Source organism: Stenella coeruleoalba, assembly GCF_951394435.1.
Source record: "Stenella coeruleoalba genome assembly, chromosome: 9".
Classification (NCBI taxonomy): Eukaryota; Metazoa; Chordata; class Mammalia; order Artiodactyla; family Delphinidae; genus Stenella; species Stenella coeruleoalba.
The window spans coordinates 17,878,470-17,902,162 of NC_137155.1; the positions used below are offsets into that span (position 1 = coordinate 17,878,470).

The 23,693-nt window shown below is 39.1% G+C and overlaps 1 protein-coding gene across 10 annotated transcripts in view; it reads left to right on the plus strand.

The window, feature by feature from the left end:
- The window catches only part of SRPK2 (SRSF protein kinase 2), a gene marked incomplete at its 5' end in the record, with an annotated part of 223,919 nt that overhangs the window by 112,390 nt on the left and 87,836 nt on the right, over nucleotides 1–23,693 (plus strand). The gene's annotated exons all lie outside the window — the stretch shown is intronic.

Here is a 23,693-nt window from a genome sequence, read left to right on the forward strand (position 1 = left end):
ATAAATAATCCTTCTGGTTTATGGCTGCCCTTATGTGCTCTTGGGTCAATGACAAAAATTACCCTGTGCGTAACCGCCTCTGCGCGTTTAAAAGTACATCATAAGTATCTTTGAAAGAAAGCAGAAGGCAACAGGAAACTTTGTGAGGTCTGTACAAGGATAAAAGGAAGCCCCCCAATCTTATCCCAGCAGATAGTGAGCAGTTCGCTGAGATGTATATGTAATTTTCAAGCTGTTCTTTGTAGCAGCTGCTGGAGCCACTGTCACCTCCCTGCCAGGCTTCTTGCTCATGTTACTTCTTAACTGCCAGGCTCTACAGCGTTGGGGCCCACCGTGACTGGGAACGGCCCTTCTGGCTCTAAAATTTTGTCACTCTGCTTATTTTAATTAAAAAAGTGAATATTTATAACTGTCTATAGACTCAAAAGCCTCAGCGTTAATGTATCTCATTTTCCTTACAGTTTACATCTAGTTGGTCACTAGGTCCTGTTGATTCCTTTGCAGAAGTCCTTGCCAAATTCGTCTGCTCCCCTGTGACTTTGTCTTACTGATTTTACTCAGCCATTCCTTGGCTCTGGCCTCAGATACTGCTGTCTCTTTCTGACCGCTGCTGGCCTCTCCCCTTTGCCCTTTGCCCCACCTCCAGGATCACGTTCCTTAAGAGACTCTTCGGTGTAGCTTAAGTAGGTCTTTCACAATCTGGTGCCCCTCATTTGGAGTTCTTACTGACCTGCCATCGTTGGTGCTTTCACCCTTTTATCTTCCTAACAGACTTGTCTTGACCTCTCGACTGCTCAGGTGTCACTGCTTCGAGCTGCTCCTCTCACACCCTGAGGTTTCTGTCTCCTAGTATGCCATTTACACTGCTGTACTAGATGCGAGAGACAAGGAGTTTTACCTATCTTTATGTTCCTGTTACCGAGAGCATCTTTTGGCCCATATAGTCAACATAAATGTTTATTTGAATAAAGGTTTTAAAATTTCTTTCCCAATTAGTAAGCAAGTTTTCGCTAAGAAAAAGTTATTTTTGTCTTTTTTATGAGAAAATGCTGGGCAGTATCTTCTTGTTTTACTCTCTTCTGAAAAGCCTTGCTAAGTGTTTCTTTCTGTAGGTGTTTTACCCCACCTCCCTGGGCTCAGAGACCTTAAAAGACTGCCGTGCTGTCAGTGGGGTCTCCAGCGCCTTCTCTCGGGTATACCCTTTACTTCTGGAAACACCTGCCTGTCGTAGAATTGCCTGTGAGCCATGAGCCTTGGCAGCATACTCGGCAATTAATGTCAGACTGAAGGCAGCATCCAGAATACTAGGCAAAGCTCCCTAGATTGGATTGAGAAAATTTTATTTATGCCAGTTCTCACATTTAAATTTAGGTGATCTGCTGAACTGCATATATGTATTAATATAATATGCTCTAATTTATAGATAAAATAATCTGTATAACTGAAATATAAAGTTTTATACCGTTTCTCAAGTTCAGAGTTTATTAAAATTCTCACCTTTGTTCACAGCCCTAAATTCACCATTTATTATTTAAAGGTGTTTTGCAAGTGATTTTAGGGTTTTAATTTTAATCTTGCCACCTTTGCTCCTTCTCACATCCCCCAACTGTAAAGTGACTCATCTAGACTTGGAGGATTGATTGGAATGTAAAAATGTCCAGGCTTTTTGAATCTTTGCCACACCTTCTAGCAGAGTAAATAACATAATGAAATAGATTTGTATATTTGAAATGCTACTTTCTTGGCAAACTGAAAATCTTTCTAGCTTTCTGTTCTTATATTTGCTTTATAGCTGCAGTCAAGCCAAAGGTTACTCTTAAGGATTGGAGCTCGACTTGCCTTAAAGATTCATTGGTGAGCCCAGTTGACTGTTCAACTGTTCAGTTGGCTGCTGCAGACCAGCCTAGGCCATCTCTTGAGTGGGTTTAAGCTAAAAATAGATGATTCATTTTGGGTTGGCAAAGCACAAGCTCTGGATTGTTTTTTGTTGCTTGTTTCAGATGGGACTTTGTGTGCCTATGAGTAGATCTTTGTGTATACATTAGAACCTAATAATGGTTACTTTGCTTTACTTACTGCTGTGGGGTTTTATCTACATCCCCTCCCCCCCACATTTCCAGTCTCTTCTTCACAGGCAGGCAAAGGAAGAGGGGATGTATATCATATAACTTAGAGCCCTAAAATGGAAGGGTCACTTGATATCATGTTGTTCATTTTACAGATGAAGTAGCATACTTAGAAATGTCTGTCATTAACCAGGTTGATAATGCCACAAGATGGAAGTGACAGTGTGAAATAGCATGATGCATTGGAAAGAGTATCTTATATGGCCTTTGGAGCTATGAACCAGAAACTAAATCCTAGCTAGCTACCTAACTTCTTTGTCTTAGTTTTCCTGATTTTTAAAATAAAGATGATAATGCCCACCTCACATGGAATTGTAAGGATTTAAGGAGATAATATATATAAAATAGAGGCTTGAGAGGCAGTGGGTGGTATTGTTTTAGGAGAGAGAATGTGGCATAGAAAAATAGTGATGTTTTGGAATTAGGCCAGATTTTTGATTGAGCTCGGATCACTGACTGACTTTGTTTACCTTGGGCAAGTAGTTAACCTTCTTTGGGCCCCAGTTTCTGTATCTGTATAAAGCAAATATAAGAATGCATAGCAGTTGGGTACTCATGAAATTTAACTGAGATAATGTACATGAAGATAATGTATATGAAGTTTTCAGGACAAGATAACAATTCAGTAAATGGTCTAGGAGCTGGTAGATGCTGCAGAGAAGGAACATCTAAATTTAGCCCATCAGCCCTGTTATATACCTCAGTTTGCCACCATCTAATTTTGGTATCAGGATTAGAATTCTTCAGAAGCAAAATTACAAAAAGAAATATACACCCCATTCTTACAACACAATCTTCTTTAAAAAAGTTAATTTATTTTGTATTCTAACATCATTTCTCTGTTTTCACTTAGAGTTCTTCCATCTTCTTGCCTTTCAGCTCTTCACTCCAATTTGACAAAATGATTATTGAACATTTTTAAAAACTGAAACAAAATGATAATAAAAATAAAGATTACAGACTGTGAACTGGAGCAGTGCTGCCAAAGGTTACTTTTATTTAAGTACCTTAAACACTTAGGTAAATATTCAGTAAATAAATATATCAGATAGAAATATTTGATAAATAAACATTTTGGTAAATATCAAGTAAATATTTTCATTTGTAGTAGGTAAAGTCCTACAGTAAATCAAGAGCATATTTAAAATAAAACATGGAGAAAATGTATTTTAGACATTGCCGTTTCAAAGCAATATTCTTTCTCATCGCCCAGAAATCTTTCCATTTTTGGAGACTAGTAAGGTTCAAAGGTCAGCTCGTAGCTCACCCTGTACTTTCTGAAACTACAATCTATGTTTAGGCTTTTAAAGTTAATTTTTTTTTTTTTCTTCTCCCTCCATTTGTCCCTGACTGTAATTTCTGGCCAGGATTTATATGGAGAGAACTCTGTAAACCAGGCATAATGTATGCTGCCTTGCGTGTTTTTTGTACCTCTTCTATATTCTTGGGACTCAGTTTGAAAAAATGTTTTAAAGTAGTTCATTCCATAGTGCTTCCAGATAAAATGATTATTTCACTATTGCTCCATAAAAGGCTAAAAATAAGTTTATAGAAAATTTACTTTTGACCTTTTAGTTTGTGCCCAATGTATTTGATCTAGAGGTTGAATTTACTGTAGGTAAAATATGATCAGTGGTGATAGGGGATGTGAGCAGGGTTCATCTTCAAAAGAGAATACTTTGAGAAAAGAGGTAAGGAAGTAGCCTGTAGGTAGGGAGCCATTGCTGACTAGGGTGGGAAGCCAAAAGTGAAGAACAGTGAAGCTGCTACAAAGCAAGATCCAGGCTTAAAAGGGGTGGGTGGGAGGGATTAAAAGCTCAGGGGCTCTGGCTTTCTTATTCTTATCAACCATTTATCACTGTATTTAAATCTGTCTTCAAAGTTTTCATACTTTCATATTTTTCTCTTGCTGTATATTATAGAGTAGTACTATTCCTATATCTGGTTCTGTCTAACTAGATTTTGTTAATTATGTTTTATTTTCTGCTCTCATCCCATTACATCTTATCAGCTTCTAGGAGTATGTTTGAAACAGTATATTTTGATGTTCAGGCTATTTTCCCCCTCTAGCCTTCTTAAGGGCTCTGACCCACTTACAGGCGGGAAAACCAAAAAGATGTGTTTCTTTATTTTGGGTGTGAGAAACTGGATGTATTGCTTCAGTGGTGCCCTGATAATTCAGGGAAAAAGTCTTTTGTTCTGTATGTATTTTTTATTGAGTGACTTCCTGTGCAAAGATAAATTGTATCAACCTTTTTTTCTAACTTAAGGAAGGTGTGTTATTTATATTTTGTACTTTCTGATGCTAATTATATTGTAGGTTTTTGTTTAAAAAGCTTTTTGTTAAAATTTTCTTTTTTTTACACATACAATGTAATTTAATGAACATGATGTTCTTGTTGATGTTTTCTTTTTAAAACATTCTGTGATATATAACAAGCATGCAATAAACTGAGTAAAATGTATTAATTTCAGTATACAGCTCAATGAATATTTACATATGCACATTTAAATATGTACATATGGGTACAGGTTTACCCAGGAAAGTTCCTTAGTGCCTTTTCCTAGCCAATCCTGGGCCCTAGGCACCAAACAAAACCCTTATTCTGACTTCAAACACCATGGAATAATTTTACCTGTACAGGCATACTTTGGAGATGTTGTGGGTTTGCTTCCAGACCATTGCGGTAAAGCAAATATCAAAATAAACGGAGTTACTTGAATATTTTGGTTCCCCAGTGCATATGAAAAAAATTTTTGTCAATTTGCTAGGACTTCGGTTTTTCTTCTTCTCCTCCCCCTTCCCCCCCTCCTCCTTTTTTAAAGGTTTCTCTTTTTGCCAAGTGGTAAAAATAAGTTGTGCTAAATAAGTAAGAAGAATTTGTAATTCATATCCTCTTTGGACAAATGGGACTCTTTCTTAAGTAGGGGTTCCTAAATAGTAGGCTCAGCTATTCTGATATGTAGGGGAATTGTACAATTGGATTTGCCAGGGATTACCCCAATTTATGTTTGTTTTCTTGGCTGACTTACTAATAGGGGAAGGAGGGAAAGAAGCCCTTTCACTCTCAGAGTGTATTGGGTGATGAATTATGTGGTCGCCATGCCCTGGCTTAATGACTTCATAGATCTCCAGTGTGGTCACAGTGTCTACGCTTTCTTCTCTGGGGTCAAGATGTCCACTTCCACTGAAGGCTTGGAAAGGTGTGCTCCAGAATGGTTGTGGTTGTTTCTGTCTGGGTGGTGGAATTATAAATAATGTTACTTTCTTCACTGTCTTGATCTCTCATTTCTAACTTTCTACTAACATGAAATGATTCTGTTATTAAAACCAAAGCAGAACAACTAAACATGTTTTCAAAAATCGTTTAATTTTAACAGCAATAAAAGGGAGGCTGTGTAATGGTAAAGCCTATCAGTCAAGCTTCTGCATGCCAAGCAGTACAAACTGACTGGCTGTTTTAAATACAAATAGAAGATATGGGAATGGTTGAAGAAGGTGATGGAACAACAGAAAAGCTAAGGGACAGCTAAGAGAGGCAGCAGATACCCTCATGCCACTGGCTCAGTCTTGGGATCGCGTGGCTACTGGACACGCCACCACTGGCGTGGACCCGTAGCTGGACCCGTCCGACTTTGATTTTGCTGCCTGTGCCCTTGAGTGACTCTTTCAGAGTGAGAGTGTTCCAAGCTGAGCCTGGGCCTCCAGAGAGCAGGAACAGACCACATCTCCCACTCCAGGACGGGAGGCAATGCTTTTCAGTGACTTCCATTTGAGCATTTTTTTACCATCAGTTTACACCCAAGGGATGATGATGATGATAAAAATAATAATGATGATCTAGTTATCTTGATATTCATTTATTAGGAATTTGAATGAGGCACGCAGTGCCTTTAAAGGAAATCTGCTTTGACTTGAAAATGATTGTTAATTGCCACTAGTTGGAGTCTCAAGTAATGTTGCTTTGCTGTTGTTTACCCTGCATGATTCAGCCCTTACTTAGAACCTCTTGTCATTTCTTTGTCTGGTTGGCAGAGTATGGAATACTAGTTATTTTGACAGAGGGGTTGACTTAGATATATGCTTTGCCTTTAACTCTGGGTTATTTTGCTCATGAGTTGTGTGAAGCCTAATAATACTGTAGCTTTTTTAGAGCTTTAATTTTCAGAATGTACCACCCCTGTTATTGGCTGTTTATAAACATTTAAATGATTTTCTGTAAATCAGTCCAAGACTTAAATGCTTATAATGAACCTAAAACCAAGCATGAAAAATAGAAATATCTTCTGTTAATTGCTCTGGACCTGTTTCCTTGGGTTCTTTTTTTTTTTTTTTTTTTTTTTGGTGGTAATAAATTTATTTATTTATTTTTGGCTGCGTTGGGTCTTCGTTGCTGAGCGCGGGCTCTCTAGTTGCGGTGAGCAGGGGCTATTCTTCGTTGCAGTGCACAGGCTTCTCATTGAGGTGGCTTCTCGTTGTGGAGCACGGGCTCTAGGTGCACAGGCTTCAGTAGTTGTGGCTCGCAGGCTCAGTAGTTGTGGCGCGCGGGCTCTAGAGCACAGGCTCAGTAGTTGTGGTGCAGGGGCATAGTTGCTCTGTGGCATGTGGGATCTTCCCAGACCAGGGCTCGAACCCGTGTACCCTGCATTGGCAGGCAGATTCTTAACCACTGCACCACCAGGGAAGTCCTTTCTTTGGGTTCTTAAAATTTGGCTTACAGTTTTAATAGAGCACCAAAGTGGTAGGCACCATCTGTGTGACAGTTCATCACTTATCAGAGTCATGGTATTCAAGTGTGCTGAGATTGCAGAATTTAGTGAATCTTTTTATTAGTAGACCTGCAGTAGGGAGTGGGAATACATAGGATGTTATGACAAATAGTATTTGTTAGATTTTCTATTCTAATTTTCTCCTTTCTTTAAGTCTTAGAATTGAAAAATCATTTGGCAGCCTCCAGAACAGTATTTCTGAAAGTCACACCTTTTCAAACCAAATTTGATCAAAAGCATACAGTCTGTGGTTTTTTGGGGAGTCATTTTTATTTGCTGCTGAAATAGCTTTCTGGCATCTCTTAGAAAGCTGATGATGCACAGTGTTCTGGCGGCTCTTCAGGCGCAGGACCCGTTTTGTCAGAAACCTGACTTCGTGGTATCACCTACTATATTTTAAAGTGAATGCTCAAACCAGTGTCTGTCTCTTCAGAGACGTTATGTCATATTCTGCATCTTGCACCACTGTGTGAAAGAAACTGTGTTCCCAAACTTCTGTTTGATTCCATCTGTATATTTTTGGAGGTGGTTCATTTGGCTGTTTTCATTTATTTATAGTTTCTTAATAAAAGTCTTGAAGCTATTTATCTTGGTTGCTTTAATTTGATATTTCACACCTGGTGCCCATAAAATCTTACTTGGCTCCTGGTGATATGTTATGGTGCACTGGTTTGCCCTCACCTCCTTTCCCTCTCTCTGGCAGGCAAACTACAGGCCATTATTGTAAGCAGTATCATATTAGGGGAAAGGTGCTTGGTTTAATATGTCAAAAATTTTGGATTTCCTAATCTTGCACCTGTTGTTTACTAGCTGTGTGTTCTGGAATGGGTCACTTACAGTGTCCTAAAATCTGTTTCTTCATCTGTAGAATGGGAATAAAACCTGCTTTCTCTTTTATAGCACCACCGTATGAGAAGAAACGACATTGTTTTTCAGAGAATCAGGAACTTACAAATTATAATACACCATTATTTTATGTGTTACTAAGAAAGAAAATTCACTGCCTATTAAACTATGATACACCATTGATTGCAGAAATGCATCCTACTTGCAGAAATTATAAATGTAAAAAATAATGTGCATTAGAATCAATGAAATATGTTATATGTGAAAGCTCCATTCTCCATATTGCTGTAAGAGTGATATTTTTAAAACCACAAATCTTATGCTGTCATTTCCCTGCTTGAAATTCCTCAGTGACAGCTATAGCCTCAGGATAAAATCCAGACCCTTAACATGATGAACAAGGTCTGGCAAAATCTGGATCAAAGCGTGGTGTCCAGAACAGCAGCATTGGCACCACCCGGGAACTTTTAAGAAATGCAAGCACTTAGACTGTACTCCATTCCTACGGAATCAGAAACTCCAAGACAGACCCCAGAAATCTGTGCTTTAACAAGCTCTTCAGGAGCTTCTGATATGTACCACACTTTGAGAACCACTGATCTAGGTCAAACATTTTAAATTTCATTTTTCCCCTTCCTCTATTGTGCATGTAGAAGTTAATATACAAGTACTGTGACTGCTAGAGTGTCAGGTGAGTACTCTGCTCAAGAAGTTATCTCCCAGAAAAGAGCACTGCATCGCATCTCTTATATGAGGGGGAACTATCTCAACGACTATGTTGAATAGAATTCTTTGTAACGACATCATGAATCAAAATTATTTTAATCAGTGCTTCGTTTCAGATATTTTTAGATTTCAGTAGTGGAAGTAGTTAAAAAAAAAGACAAAGGCATTTAACACCAATTTTATAATTATTTCTCACAGTTGCCAATATTGACTGTCTTTCTAAGGCCTTTTAAAGATCACATAAAAAATAAAATAATAATTGACTGTAATGTGGAGATGGTATGTGTATAAAATGGGGAAATTAACTGACCTGAATGAAATAGTTATATCTGACTGGGGAATAACAGTTCAGTGGCCATATCTTATATACTTAAGTAAAAAAAGCAACAACAATTTATCTCAAGAATCTTAAAAATGGAGATGCTGGGGCTTTCCTGGTGGTGCAGCGGTTGAGAGTCTGCCTGCTAATGCAGGGGACACGGGTTCGTGCCCTGGTCCAGGAAGATCCCACATGCCGCGGAGTGGCTGGGCCCGTGAGCCACGCGCTAAGCCTACGTGTCCGGAGCCTGTGCTCCGCAACTGCAACTAGAGAGGCCACAACAGTGAGAGGCCCACGTACCGCGAAAAAAAAAAAAGGAGATGCTGTCTTTTGGAAAACTGAGTTTATGAAGTGGCTTTATTAATGGAAATACAGTCATGACAAAGATGCATGTGAAGCATTTGAATAAACTTGCTTCATGAGAGTGAGAAAAACAATCTTTTTGAGTAATAGTCATGTGAATTAAAAACTATTAAATAGTTAAATATATTTAAATTAAATATTAGATATTGTAAGTGAATATTTGACTGTTCCATCTCTCTAGCTAAAAAAATTTCAGGGAGCAATTGCCAAATAATAGTAATTGTAGTTTCCAAAACTACATCGTTCTCACTGCTTGGAATGGTCTATCACATCTTTCTCATTTTGCGGTTCTTGTGTTCTTTGAAGCTCTCTTGCCCTCCTCTGCCCATATCTGCTGTGCCTTTTTTCTTTCCCACCCTGAGGTTAAGAGTACCCTTCTCCTGCTTCCTGTAGCATGTGGCACATACTGTAGCATCAGTGCACCTAGCTTCATTGCTTGGTGCTTTCTGTAGCTTCATTATATCTTCTATTAATTTGTAAGTTATTTTAAGGCTGTCTCCATAGAGTAATGCATAACTAAATGTAATGAGCATGGGCTTTGTAGACAGTCTTGGTTTGAAGGATGGCTTATCCGCTGTTTAGTTTTATAACCTGGAGAAATTTATTTAATTTTAGTCTCCAGATATTGAAGATAATAATTAGTTTGTTGAATTATAGTAAGGATTGAATGCCCATGGCTCAGGATATATTTCTTAAATGAGAAAGAGGGACTTTTTTCTAATTTAGACCTCACTCTCCATGGATAGATCAAAAGCAGTAGTAATCCATAGATATAATATTAGCATATGTTTCAAATTTTTATTTATTAACTAATATTATTTGCATCGTTTCGGACAGTATTTGTTTAATTCTATCCCTTAGAAAAAAAGTCACCCACAACCTTACCTTCCAGTGGCAACTATTGGTATATATGTTTGCAGTCCTTTTCTTGTTTATATTTACATAAATGAATTTACTAAAATACAGTCTCATTTACCTGATTATAACTGGAATAGGAAAAGTCTTCTTAATGTGAATCTATTTTAATTAGGGACATAAATTTCACATAAATGGTGAAAAGGGTTTATCTGGGCCTTATCTTGGTATAAGAATAACTATAAACTATTAAAATTAAATTAATTTTACCTTATACTTAACAAAATATAATATCATTGTTGCATCTGTAGGCTGGTTCATAGAATAAACAATGACTCAAATATTACTTCTGTTGTAATATCCCCATTCCCCTCCCTCCAATATATTTTTCACTTCCTGTTTGAATTTTACAGGAATTACTAAGAGGGTCTTATTTTGTCAAATAGTTGAGAGCTTCATCTCTTTTAACGGTGATCTCCCCTAATTCTTTTTTTTTTTTTAAATAAATTTATTTATTTTTTTTATTTGGGGCTGTGTTGGGTGTTTGTTGCTGCGCCCGGGCTTTCTCTAGTTGCGGCAAGCGGGTCTACTCTTCATTGTGGTGCACGGGCTTCTCATTGCGGTGGCTTCTCTTGTTGCGGAGCACGGGCTCTAGGCACGCAGGCTTCAGTAGTTGGGGCACACGGGCTCAATAGTTGTGGCTCGCAGGCTGAGCTGCTCCACGGCATGTGGGATCCTCCCAGACCAGGGCTCGAACCCGTGTCTCCTGCCTTGGCAGGTGGACTCCCAACCACTGTGCCACCAGGGAAGCCCTCCCCTAATTCTTATATGTATATATTGTCCTCATTTGAAGAGCCTCTTAATGCATTATCTTTGTTGATCTTGTCGTCTGCAGTTGTTAGTTGGTTGGCTAGGTTCTCATTTGTCAGGAACTTTGCTACTATTTATATCTATTTTATTGTCCCCTTGAAGTCTTGTATATTTTCAAGATTTTTAGTTTCATTGAATTGTATTGATATCTGCATTCTGTTATCAAATGCTGAGTTTCAGAGAAAAACTGACTAATCTGTGCCTCCATTAAATAGATCTGTGTCTCTTTTTTGTTTAAGTAGGGAGAGATACTTTAATTTTATGACTGGTCACTTCATTTGTGAATATTTTTGTGTTTACTTTCTTTTGCAAACTCATTGCAAGTTTGTGATTAATGACAATTTACTAAATACAGTTTTTAATATGGCCATTTTTGCTTTAATGTACTACTGACTGTAAATTTCATTTAAAAAATCTTATTTTTTAATGAATTCAAGCATATTGGATTCATAAGGTCCTGTAATATTGTTTGCTACTATAAACAGTGATTCTTTATAATTGTTATGCACTCTTTTTAACTGAAAAATGGTTGGATTGTTTTCTATGAATAAATTCTTAAGGCAGGGTCACAGGATAGGTGACTTTTTTTTTTTTTTGGCGGTACGCAGGCCTCTCGCTGTTGTGGCCTCTCCCGTTGTGGAGCACAGGCTCCGGACGCGCAGGCTCAGCGGCCATGGCTCACGGGCCCAGCCGCTCCGCGGCATGTGGGATCCTCCCGGGCCGGGGCACGAACCCGTGTCCCCTGCATCGGCAGGCGGACTCTCAACCACTGCGCCAGCAGGGAAGCCCCCTGCTCTAATTTATTAAGGCTGGTAGAGGGACTGAGTCTCTTGTTGTAAAATGTCCTCCCCAAGCGTGCCTGTATTCTACCTTCAGGTCAGGACCAGTTCAATCCTACATCCCCTTGAAACCTTCCTGGATCACTAAGTCCTCATCATTTTCATCGGAACCACTTTGTTCTTAAATTAAAAGCTATTGTGCAATTTTTGTCTTGGCTCCTGGGCTACATCCCTGGGACACTGACTCTGCTTTGATTTTTCTTTTTTGTTACCACTCTTACTTGACAGTGTATTCAGTGTTTTGCCCTGTATGTGCTTGCCTGATATTTCTCAGCTCTTGGCCTTGGTACTTAACCTCAGTCATCCTACCAGGCCGTATTCCTATTCTGTGATCATGGAACCTGACTCTAGAATTTTATCCCTGAATGAGAGGGAGGGAGAGAAATATCTCTGTCACAGAGATTAGGGCTATATGTTTGATATAATAATGATGAGATATTTAGATATCTGGATTTTTGTATGTTAGCACAAAAAGAATGGCTCTTTAAAGCAACAATGTCTCTTAAATTTTTGAGGTGTTTATATATGTTTGCTTTGTTGAGCTGAACTTGTGGCAGCTTTCTTGCTCTCTTGGGTATCTGCTTTTTAAATAACTGTTGGTGGGCTAGCGACATTCCAGCTTCATTTCCACAGTGACATGGCAGCAAAGAGACTGTTATTTCTGTGAGCAGTAGTTAAAGTTAATATAGCAGAAACTAAAGTGTTTCTTTGTAAACTACAATGTTATATATAAGAAAGTGCTGTATGACAGCATGTATTAGTTTCACTCCAAAGTAAAAGAATAAAAGTGATGTTGTTATTATTTCTACATTTTTACTTTGTGCCCGTTGTACATCTAAAGAACTTTTATTGCATCTTTCATAATTCCCTTTAGTATCTAGATATTGGATTGTCAAAAATTTTTGTTTGTAACGTTTTTGAAGAGAGATATTGTCAGAAAGTTGATGTGCTTTTGCAGCTTCAGATGGAAAATTCAAAAATGGTATTCGAAAGATCTAAATCCAGACACTGTACTTTTCTAGTAACATCTAGTCAGTTCACACTTAATAGTGAACTTTATCCATTTCTTTTTATTATTTCTCCCATATCAACTAAGGATATTGGTTTTGGCAACCATTCATATTTTTGTTACTAAAATCTTCCTATTTTAAGAATAGTAGATTAAAAATAGCTTGTGGATATGGATGTTTACCCTTGTCACTTATTTCCCCCTCCCTCATTTCTCTGAGGGTCAAGGTAGGTTGTGAGATGTTTGCTGTGCTTTTTTCTCCTATTTTGTTAATAATAGTTATTAATGAAAGAAAAGGAAAAAATATTTCTTTGGCCACTCAGAACTGCTTTGTATTAGTAGAACATTACATTTTCTGTATAATTGAGTACAGTAAAGTATTCTATAGTAACTCAGTTTTTTTTTTTTAATTTACTTATTTTATTTATTTATTTTTGGCTGTGTTGGGTCTTTGTTGCTGTGTGCGGGCTTTCTCTAGTTGCAGTGACCCAGGGCTACTCTTGTGGTGCGCAGGCTTCTCACTGCGGTGGCTTCTCTTGTTGCGGAGCACTGGCTCTAGGTGTGCGGGCTTTGGTAGTTATGGCGCACGGGCTCAGTAGTTGTGGCTCGCAAGCTCTAGAGCACAGGCTCAGCAGTTGTGGTGCACGGGCTTAGTTGCTCTGCGGCATGTGGGATCTTCCCGGACCAGGGCTTGAACCCGTGTCCCCAGCATTGGCGGGCGGATTCCTAACCACTGCGACACCAGCGAAGCCCGCAACTCAGTTTTTACATCATCTCTCCCACTGAATACAAAACATGGTAGAGGGAATTGAATTACTATATTTTTAGTGCCTTTAATACATCTACCTCATTGACAGAAGAAATATGACAAAATAAATACATTAAAATCTAAAATGTTCTTCCTTAACAATACATTCTGTACTTTAAAAAGTTCTGTTTAGAGTTACTGTTTCAATAAATGGCATTTGTTCTAGATACAGATTTTCCTTTAACTGGTAAATGGATTTCCTGTGGTCTGTGGCATATGGTGTTAGTTTGTTTGGCAGCAAATGAGGTAAGGGTATAAAAATGAATTCAAAAGTAGGAGGGTGGGGTAGGGAGAATTAGCTATAATTTAAGGCTTGTTAAATGGTCTTGTTGGATTTTTTTTTTCTTTCTTTTCCTTGATATAATTCTGACTTCCCGAGTTACCAGGTATAAATCAAATAAGCCTCAGTTTTCTATTCTGTAAAATGGAGGATAGCAATAATATCCATCATAGAGTTGTAAGGAGGATTGAATAAGTGAACATAGGTAAAGTGCTTAAGACAGTGCCTAGCACTCATTTAAATCTCCCTTGTTATTATTACATTTAATACTTTTTTTAATTGATTGTTTCCTATATGGAAACTTTTTAGTTTGATGTAATCCCACTTGCCTATTTTTGCTTTCATTGCCTGAGCTTCTAGTGTCATTGCCAGGACCAGTGTTATGAAACTTTTCCCCTGTGTTTTCTTCTAGGAGTTTTATGGTTTTATGCCTTACATTTAAATCTTTAAACCATTTTGAATTGATATTTGTGTATGGTGTAATATAAGGGTTCAATTTCATTCTTTTGCCTGTGGATATCCAGTTTTCTCAAGACCATTTGTTGAAGAGACTGTCCTTTAACAAGACTGTACTTTATCCTATAACAAAATAACTTTTGCTATTTTTTTATACTGGTAGTTTGGCCACAGAGGTTCATATTCTTTCTCTTACCTGCCTGGAATAGGAAGTGGAGAAATAGGTGAGCCTGGTTTTTTTCTTGTCGATGTCTATGAATTTAGTGGTAGGCAAATAGGTAAATTTCTTGAGGACTCCTGAGGATGCAGTAAAGTGAGTCTGAATGGAAGGTGAAGAACATCTGTGATGTGTGATGTGATGAGTACTGAGTCGTGAAAAGAAATCTGGATTTTGAGGCACAGTTAATTTGGCTTTTGAAGTTGCAAGAATAGGAATAGTTGCATCGTTGAAAGAGATGAGCATTTTTAAACACTGGGAGAGAGCCATAGGATTTTTGGTGGGGGTATTGAGGTATCTGAGAGTGATTCTGCATTCTTCCAAATTCATAAACATGTGTTTCTGAAAACCTTTTTAATCTCTAAAGTCACAGTATGAACTTGGAACCCAGAGGAGGAAAAACAAGAAAAAAGGACTGTACATCTCTCTCTCTCTCTCTCTCTCTCTCTCTCTCAATATTTATGTATTTATTTGGCTGTGCTGGGTCTTAGTTGCGGCACGCAGGATCTTTGTTCCTACATGCAGGATCTTTAGTTGTAGCATTCAAACTCTCATTTGCGGCATGTGGGATCTAGTTCCCTGACCGGGGATCGAACCCAGGCCTTCTGCATTGGGAGCTTGGAGTCTTAGCCACTGGACCATCAGGGAAGTACCCTCCACAGTCTTAAGAGTGCTTGTTTTCTAGATGCAGCCTATTAAACTTTATACATAAGATTTCTTTTTTTGTGTCTAATTAACAGTGTAAAAAATGGCTGGGTAGTTTTTCACCAAATTTAGAAGATTTGAGATGTTCTGAGTGAAAATATAGGCTATGGGGTCATACTTTGAGTGGCTTTGGGAGTAAGGTGGCCATCGTCTGTGAGAGGGGGGCCGGTGGATGATTTGGAAGCCCTGCCGCACTTCATCCAGGACGTAACACACATGGCAACAACTCATGGCTTCAAGTGTGAGTCTTAAATAGAAAGTTACCAGGGCAGATGAGCTTAAGTGCTGGTTGGCAGCTGTCTGTAGCCTGCTCCAGGGGTAGTAGCAGCAGTCATTCTCCAGTGCAAATGGGGAGAGGCCAGTTGCTAGTGTTAAATAAAATCCATTGTCCACGGACTTTATAGGCAAAAAAGCAAGCCAAATTTTACTGACAGTTTTTGGATGATGGCAACATTCTAGGAAAGGAGATCTGTTGATTTGATATTTTAACACCCTTTTTATATTTAAGCTCATGTGTGTCTTGAGATTAGGGCTTTTTCTCATGAAAAAAATTAACTTTGATATAGCAAGTAAACATTTGAAACTTTTTTGGCCACGGAGGATGTTTAAGTTCACTTTAAATAGTAGCTCAACATACAAAATTCATGAAATAAAATCAGGTATAATGGCAAGGTAAATTTTCAGACAGTTTGCAGTTTGACTTGGAATTCTAAGTGTTCCCAAATGTAAGATGGTGGCAAACTGAAAGTTGAGACGACATTAACCAAATGATAAGTTTGTTCAGAAAAACCCAAACGAACTTTTTGGCCAACCCAGTATTTACTGGGTAGTTACAATGTGTTAAGATCTTTTTTGAACAAAGGACAGAGATTCTGAATTCCTAGAAGTAACTCTTTTCAAAGCTATGCATGGCCCTTATGGAGAAAATGACAAAATATTACTGAGGACGTAAAAGCCCTCTTGAACATAAGGTGAACATAGGATGGAATGATTTAATATTGTGCAGAAGCCATTTCTTCTGAAGTAATCTGTAAATTCACTGAACATGTGTAACTTGTAATCTGATCTAAAATAAATAATTGCTGGGACAATTGGTCATCCATATGGAATAAGCCAGTACTAGAGCCCTACCTCACACATTAAAGAAAAACTCCAGGTGGGTAATTCTGTGAATCATCACTGCATCAGAGTTGAAGGTGTGCATAGCCTGCTCATTAGAGTTTTACTTCTAGATACACACTTTCAAGCAAGGGGGTTCCATATTTTATTCTTTTGTGACCCAGTGCGTACATTGACCTGTCTGTGTATAACTGAAATATGTTTAAAGAAGCAGTACTCTTATATATGAAACACACATTTTCTACTTTCATTTTTAATAAAACATGGTCTGTAACCAAGAACATTGGTTTCATGAGTTGCTGAGTGTAGCTTGACAGAGTCTGCCTTTGAGAAACCCTTGTATGCCTGCACAAGGAGATGTGTGTGAAAATGTCAGCGTGTTTGTGATAATATAAGGTGATACATCCCAGACGTTCATTGAGAAAAGGGCTCAATATACTGGTGAATATTCAGATGATGTAATACTATATGACAGTTACAGTGAGAACTGGAGTTACCTCCGTCAACATGGGTAAATCTCAGAAAACAAACTGAGTGGAAAAAAAAATTGTAAAATGACATACAGTATAATACCACATATTGTTTATTGGTACAAGCTGTATGGTTAAAGTATAAACCATGCACAGACTGTACATGTTTATTGGTACAAGCCGTATGGTTAAAGTATAAACCATGTATAAACATGCATGCGTAGACTCATGCACAGGAATGATGAGTCTTTAATTTCAGGATAGCTTTTAACTGTCGAAGGAGGGGAATGAATCCGGGGGCTTCAGCTCTGCCTGTAATAACTGAGTCCTTCATTTAAAAGATGCGAAGCAGTTATGATGAAATATCAAGGTTTGTTAATATTGCAAGTGGGCATACCGGTTTTGTATGTTTGAAATAATGGAATATAATATAATAAACAAGAGGGAGAGAAAAAAAGAGCAAAGGGGTTAGATGAGGCTGGACCCTTAAGCAGGGCCCAGATCATCAGAGTTGTATTTATCATGTTAAGAATATTTTGCTTTATCTCAAGGGCAAAAGGATTTAAGAAAGAAATGAGATCAGATTTGTGTTTTTGAAGGGTTACTTTCACTACAGTGTGGGACATAAATTGGGTGGGTGGAGGCTAAGGGTAACATGTGGTAATAATTCAGTTGAGGGGCATTTGTGGTCTGAGTACAACAGGGTGGTGGGAAGCGGGGAGGGTCTGTAGACATCAAGGAGGCCAATTCATTGGTGGCTGGTCATATTTAGGGGCCGGGACTGAAGTTGAGGATAACTCCCAGGCTCTCTGTTCACTACTGAGGTGTATAAATGGTGATGGTGGTCCCTGGAAGGAGAAACAGAAGAGCTGGATTAGATTATAGGTGCACATACAGAGAGAACTAAATGGTAAGTCAAAGTTATCCATAGGAAGATGATTATGCTAATCATTTTCAGCTTGATTTTTGAAAGAACTAGAACTTAAATTTTATAATTACTGTTTTTATGTTCACTTAAGAGTTTTTTGAGGGTTTTTTTTGTTTTTTTGTTTGTTTTGATTAAGAAGGTAATTTTCTCTTTTTTTGAATAGATTTAATTAATTAATTAATTAATTAATTAATTTGGCTGCGTTGGGTCTTCATTGCTTGCACGGGCTTTCTCAAGTTGCGGCGAGTGGGGGCTGCTCTTCGTTGTGGTGTGGGGCTTCTCATTGCGGTGGCTTCTCTTGTTGCAGAGCATGGGCTCTAGACGTGTGGGCTTCAGTAGTTGTGGCATGCAGGCTCAGTAGTTGTGGCACATGGGCTCTAGAGTGCAGGTTCAGTAGTTGTGGCACACGGGCTTAGTTGCTCTGCGACATGTGGGATCTTCCCGGACCAGGGCTCGAACCCGTGTCCCCTGTGTTGGCAGGCGGATTCTTAACCACTGCACCAGCAAGGAAGCCCAAGCAGGTAATTTTCTCATTAAAGATGGAAGAGGGGGATTTCCTGGCAGTCCAGTGGCCCGGGTTCAATCCCTGGTTGGGGAACTAAGATCCCGCAAGCCACGCAGAGAGGCCAAAAAAAAGTTGGAAGAAAAAGGTGCTAAGATTGTTTGACAAAGTACCTGTTTGAATACTAATGGAGATACTTGAAATGATAACAGAGAATTGGGTTTGCATCATGATACAATTTATATATGTTTATAGAACTTTCACACATACCAGTGGGTATTGGGTTAATCTGTTCTTTTTTTTATGCTTTAGCATTCTTAAACATTACAAGAATTTTTAAAGTAATACCACTGTTTCCTAGGTCTATAATTTTAATTTCTGTTTCAGTTGCAGCTGGTTCAGGAAGCCAGCTTTGTGCTTATTCTTTTATTACTTTATTGTCTTCCTTTTCACGTGAAAGAAATTTGATAAAACCCAGAGTTGGCAATTCCAACTGACCCCATAAATAGAAACCGTTTTTCTGTTGGGAGCATGATGGAATGCACGTGCTGGTGGAATGGAAACTTACTTTGCTTCTCTACATCCATCTATTTTTTTGTGGTTACGTGGGCCTCTCACTGTTGTGGCCTCTCCCATTGCAGAGCACAGGCTCCGGACATGCAGGTTCAGCGGCCATGGCTCACGGGCCCAGCCGCTCCGTGGCATGTGGGATCTTCCCGGACCAGGGCACGAACCCGTGTCCCCTGCAACGGCAGGCGGACTCTCAACCACTGCACCACCAGGGAAGCCCTGTCTGCTGTTTTTTTAAACAAATCTTTTAATTAATTAATTTATTTTTATTATTTGTTTGTTTTTGGTTGCGTTGGGTCCTCGTTGGTGTGTGCGGGTTTTCTCTAGTTGCGGCGAGCAGGGGCTACTCTTTTTTGCGGTGCGTGGGCTTCTCATTGTGGTGGCTTCTCTTGTTGCGGAGCACAGGCTCTCGGCACACAGGCTTCAGTAGTTGTGGCTCACGGGCTCTAGAGCACAGGCTCAGTAGTTGTGGCGCACGGGCTTAGCTGCTCCACGGCATGTGGGATCTTCCCGGACCAGGGCTTGAACCCGTGTCCCCTACATTGGCAGGCAGATTCTTAACCACTGTGCCACCAGGGAAGTCCCTGTCTGCTGATTTTAAAACAACCATTTAAATGAAACCTTATTTCACTTTTTCAGGATTTAAGTCATATATTATTTGAGTTCCTAAAATTCTCCCGAATAAGTAGTGATGAATAGACTGTCTAACTTGTATGCCTCTAGGTCACGTGTACACCAGTTGGGAATTTTTGCCTGTTCTTGCCACCAGTTTGTAACTAAGTCCTTAGTAAGATTCTTTATTCATGAATTCCTAACACGTAGAAATAGCATCTCTAGTCAACAGAATTTCTTATACTTTCAAATGACACCTTATTATTTACTGCATATTTGGGAGGAAGAAAGGACTAGGAAATGTATTCTTTAATATAGAAAATTTTTTTGACTTCACTGAAGTTCAGAATCAATGTAAGATAGTGAAATCAAAGTTTTAGATTATAGGCTTAATGATTTAGAAAGTAGCAGGCATACACCTTTTCTATTTTGGTTTTTTATTCAGCTTATATTATTTAATGTCTGCCTGAGTAAGCACCCGTGCTAATAAGCACGTAGGCACTAAAGCTTAGCTCTTGTCCTCAGTCAGCTACTCAGCATCATACCTAGTAAAGAGTCATCAACCGCCAGCGCTGGAAAGCCTGAAACGAACCTGGGTTATAGGAGCTGGTTGACCCTTATCAAGGTGTAGAGAGAACCCAGTGTGTGATATGTTAAATGCTCATTAGTTTTTTTGTTTTGTTCTGTTTTGTTTTGTTTTTTTGCGGTACGCGGGCCTCTCACTGCTGTGGCCTCTCCCGTTGCGGAGCACAGGCTCCGGACACGCACAGGCTCAGCGGCCATGGCTCACGGGCCCAGCCGCTCCGCGGCATGTGGGATCCTCCCGGACCGGGGCACGAACCCATGTCCCCTTCATCAGCAGGCGGACTGTCAACCACTGCGCCACCAGGGAAGCCTGCTTATTAGTTTTTAAGAGAAGGATTTTTTAAAAATGAATTCTGTTGTAACTGTATATGGGCCTGGCCTAGGTGTGGCTATTCCCTTTCTCCAGTAAGGAATTCTCTTTACTCCTGTTCAACGGGGCAGAGTGGAGTAAGGAATCTGAGATTCTATTAATTATCAAAATGGTTTCTCATCACAGTACCTTACCATACCTTCTCCAAAAGATTGTAGCCAGATCACAGTCTTTCCTGAAGCAAAGACTTTCTCCAAAATATCCAGTCCTTGCTTCCGGAAAGGTTGTAATCTGCCTACACTGGGGGTAGGGGTGAGTGGGGAAGGAGCCATGGCTCTGTCCAGCTGAGCTCTGTGTATTCAGTAGCATCCCCCCAACAACCTGACATCTCCCCAGTCCTTGGTTTTCATGCCGAGGCTCTGTGGTTCCGGGGTGGACTAGTCTCTGGTCCGTGTCTGGCACTGCCGGTTGTAGTGCTTCGTTCTTCCTATTTGTTACCTCCTGCATCGACTTTGTTTTCTAAAAACATTGTTGAATTTCTTGTTCCTTGATTTTTACTACTCTATTGTCTTTGTTCTTTTGGATTTTCTTGGGTTTTTTTTTTGTTTGTTTTTTACTACGGGAAGGAGAGAAGAAAAATGTATGGTGTTAATCAGTCATGTTTAAATTAGAAGTCCTTTAGCTATGGTTTTCTGAGTTTAAACTCTGAATACTTAATGATATAATTATTTATATTTTGATGGAATTAACTAAAATTTGGTTTTACTTGAATGAAGTAGGTGATTAAAACAGACTGATTAGTGTAATAACTTTTTAAGAGACATACATTTATTAGAGTGGAATGTCCTATTCTTGAAATCTTTTGGAGCATCAGAAGTTCTTATTTGAAATCTGCCTTTCTTTGCCTGTGCCTAGTAGTATTTGCTTTCCTTGCTTGTATTTCAGTCATAAGCACACTTGAGTGTATTACCGGTAGACATCTGTAAGACATGGTAATGGCTCCTTACAGCGGAGATTCTTAACTGTGGGTGTGTGTCAGACTCCTAGTGACATGTGCCCAGGCCACATTCCAGACCTGCTGAGTCAGAATCTCCTGCTTGTAGGCTTTTGTCTTTTGAAAAAGCTTCTACATGATCATGGTGTATAGTCTTAAGAACTGTTGTGTTACAGATCCTAAAATAAATATAGATTAAATTTTGCATGACGTTTTATATCTTACCAGAAATAAACTCCATATTCTTCATTCAAGGGTGTCAGAATCTGGTTCCAGTCTTTCTTTCTAGCATTTCTGCCAATATTCTCCTGTGGGTACCTTGTATATCAGCAAAACTGGACTTTCCTGTTGCCATGCCTGTGCTTATTCCTGAGGTTCCCCTTGCCTCCAAAGCCCTTCCTCACAGTTCAGCCTCAGTTGTCACTACTTTCTCTATGGATTCCGTGGGGACTAAACGAGCCAGAGAAAACATTTCTGCCTTTCTGGGTATTTTGTTTTGTTCTCATTGTATTCCCTGGACCTTGGAACCTTGACTATATTGAGGTGATTAAGGTAATAATCTTTCTGAACCATGGTCTGCCTTGTTTTATATTGTTATTTGTATACTTGTCTGCTCTAGTCTGTCAGACACCTGGTTCCATGCACGAAGACAGCTTTTACTCATTTTTAACAGTAAGATAGTTTGATAAATATTTCTTGAACAAATGTGAGGTATCTTCTCTGTACGTGGGTAGTCAAGCAGAATTTGGGACTATAGGGTAGAATCACAAAATTTATGAGCACAACGGTAGGAGAGAATATCACAGTCCCTGAGTTCTCTCTGATCTGAGTCGGTGGGATGATCAGACTGGTGGAGTACTTTATAGCTCCTGCCCCATCAGAGATACCAGTTTGATGTTTTTCAAGACAGTCCTCAGTTGTGAGATAAATCTGAACTGAGATGGTACTGTGTCATGTGTGCATACAAGGGGGAGTATTTGTAGCATTTGGTTTCATGGGTGCTAGTCTCAGCAGCACCTTATGTTTTGAATTTCTGTTCCACCTTAGGTAAGGCTCTTATGTTGAACACTAAAGCTTTTATTTTCTTACCTGTTCAGTACTGCCCTTGCAGGTTAGTGAGTGGTTTAAAACTAGGCAGTGAGTTTCCCATGTGTTAATATACATGACTGGGGGGTTTGCAGAATTTCATATTTGGTGGTGAAGAGTATTTGATCTGAACCAACTGGAGGGTGATGAGAGTATGTGTTAAGAGCAGTGTACAGGGGAGAACTCACTCGTGTTTATGATGATCGGTTTTTTTTTTTGAGTCAGCTTTATTAAGGTATGATTTACATTAAATAAAGAGTCACCAGTTTTAGGTGTACAATTCATGGAGTTGTGACTGTTGTACATATACGTGGTATAACCACAACCGCAGTTGTGAGGTAACATTTCATCAGCACCAGAAGTTCCCTTGAGCCCTTTTACAGTTAGTACCCTTCCCCCACTCCTTAGTCTCTGGCAACCATTGATCTGCTTTCCATCACTGAAGTTTCGCCTTTTTAAAATGGAATCATATACTCTGTAGTCTGACTTCCTTCACTTAGCACAGTTCTTTTGAGTTCATTCATGTTCTTGTATTTGTTCATTGTCTTGTATTGCTGAGTAGTTATTCCATTGTTTAACCACAGTTTATCCTTTCTAGTGTCATCTTTTGGTGAGCTTGAAACTGCACATTATTTGTTTAAGGGTTTAGTTGACATCTGGTATCCAAACTACACATGAGTATGATTTTTCTTGTTTAGAAGCTCATTAAAGTCAAATAGAATCTTAGACTAAAGGACTTGAATGTAGTGGTTATAGTGGTTACATATGAATCTGGTAATGTTTCTTCAAGTGTGGCCCTTAAACCACCTGCATCAGTTTCCTGGGGTGCTTACCAAGCATGCCAATTCCTGGGCCTTCTCTCAGTCTTAGTGAGTCAGCCTGTGAGTGGAGAAGTCTGAGTGCTGTAAGTGGATATCAGTACTACAGAGGATTCATCTCATCCCAGTGAGTGTCCTTCAATGTTTCCTGTTCAAGCCTCTCACCGGTGTCAGTTATTTACCACCTACCCTTCCTTCTACCGAGTCCACTGGCACAGCAGCAGATCTCGTTCTACTAGAAAGTTGGGTCTGGAAATATTTCACTGCTTCCAGCTGCTGCCTAGTAGGGCAAGCTTCCTTCCTGGCTCTCCAGTCACTAGTTGTATGACCTTGAACTTACCCCCTGTGCCTTATTATCCTCATCTGTGAAGATGGGGTGAATAATAGTACTTCAGAGTTGTTTGAGCATTGAGTTAATTATATGAGTAAAGTACTCAGAATAGTTCTATTATTTAAGAGTTTGATTTTTAAAATATTGTTATTTTGAGTAATATTTTTATTGCCACCCTG